Here is a 1,665-nt window from a genome sequence, read left to right on the forward strand (position 1 = left end):
CCAGAGGGTATCGTAAACGACCCGTGTTTAGACCTCTTTCGTGAAAGTGACCGACCGCCGGCGCCGCTCGATTCGTCATAAATCTCAGCCGTACCCCCCACGATAATTGACAAGTCTGTCATACAGCCCTACCATTTAAAAACCTTTATTCTCTTCGTTTTAAAAATAGTTTCGCATGGTTTTTCTCTCTTTCTCGTTTTACAATGGTCCAGTGACTAATAAATGAGTGTTGTGTTATGAGTTTGTTCGAGCTCAAAAAAACGTGGTTCGAAATTGTTTAACGTTTAACGAATGGTAAGTTATTCTAGTTTTTATGTTGGTCTTAACGTGTTAGGGGCCAAGAATACAACATTGTCTGTCCATTATAACATAGAACTGATATGTTGAATTCAGATCTCTAATTATTTAAAAACCAAAAAAATAAAGCAGCAGTCAAAGTGGCATGTACGCGTAACCTAATATATATTTTTTTTACATTAAAAGATCGCCGTCTTCCTCGTCGCACTTACGACATTTGCATATGTTATCTTTGTTAAACTCACGGAAGGAATATAATGAACCGGTCACCCGTCCAAGTGCTGACCGCTGCCCGCGTGGCTTACCTTCGGTGATCGAACGACAACCTTTACCGTTTGACGAGTTTTTATTCTGCAATTGTTTACAATTAATCGACAAAAAAAAATTGTTTTCTTAATTATCTAGTACTTAAAGCTATGAATCTACATTATACGGGTCTGTGCATGTTTCCGAATACCTGCACGAAAAACAAATCGGTTCGGTGGTTGCTATGGATTTCAAAAAAAAAACAAAAAGTGTTGGGGGGCAACGGCACGCGGTGTTCCCAAGCGGTCACCCATCCAAGTACTGACCGCGCCCGACGTTGCTTAACTTCGGTGATCGGACGAGAACCGGTGCTTTTCAACGTGGTATGGCCGTTGCCGTGGTGTTTAGGTGTGATCGTTGGTGTAAAATATATTGCTTTTTAACATTCCGATGCACGAATATGAACATCAAAACGCGATGCGTTTCGTTTCCGTATGCACTTACCCTCTGACGACCGACGTCGGACCGAACTAACGGGAAATCCCACAACAACCACCACGTCACGCTCTAACGACAAGAGAGACTACTAGACGGACTGGCGATCTCCCGCGTCGCACATTTTTCGACCGCCGGCGGCGGTGGAAAATCCAGAATTTCACCCCACCTACCGCGCTGCTTGCTCCGACGACGACGAGATTCCCACATTTGGATCGACCGAAATATGTAAGTAATATCAGGAAGTTCCGATTTTCGAGAGGAGACCTGTGTTTCTATTTACCTATCTATAATAATTATCGTTATAATCATCATATCATTATTATTATTATTAACATTATTATTTATTACCATTATTATTATTATTATTATTATTTATCGTCCCTCGGATTCGGCGATCTTCGAAAATCCAAGTTGGACCGTTAGACATTCGAACGCGGTGTGCGTGGCTGACGAGTTGTTATTTTGGCGTTTTTTCTTCGATCTTCACCCCGACTTCGGACGACGCAGGTCGGACACGAAATTACGAAGAGAGAAAGACGGAAGAAAGGAAGAAAACCTGAAGATCCGTCGAAGAAAATATCGGAAAACTCGTAGGTGCGGCATCGGTCGGACGATGAAGACCGT

General features: G+C 42.6%; 1 non-coding gene across 1 annotated transcript; it reads right to left on the reverse strand.

The window, feature by feature from the left end:
• Positions 1-820: 820 nt before the first annotated feature.
• LOC138140895 (5S ribosomal RNA) lies at positions 821-940 on the reverse strand. The gene has a single exon (XR_011162806.1). It is a non-coding gene; the product is annotated as a 5S ribosomal RNA (ribosomal RNA).
• Positions 941-1,665: the final 725 nt, after the last annotated feature.

Source organism: Tenebrio molitor, unplaced genomic scaffold, assembly GCF_963966145.1.
Source record: "Tenebrio molitor unplaced genomic scaffold, icTenMoli1.1 SCAFFOLD_552, whole genome shotgun sequence".
Classification (NCBI taxonomy): Eukaryota; Metazoa; Arthropoda; class Insecta; order Coleoptera; family Tenebrionidae; genus Tenebrio; species Tenebrio molitor.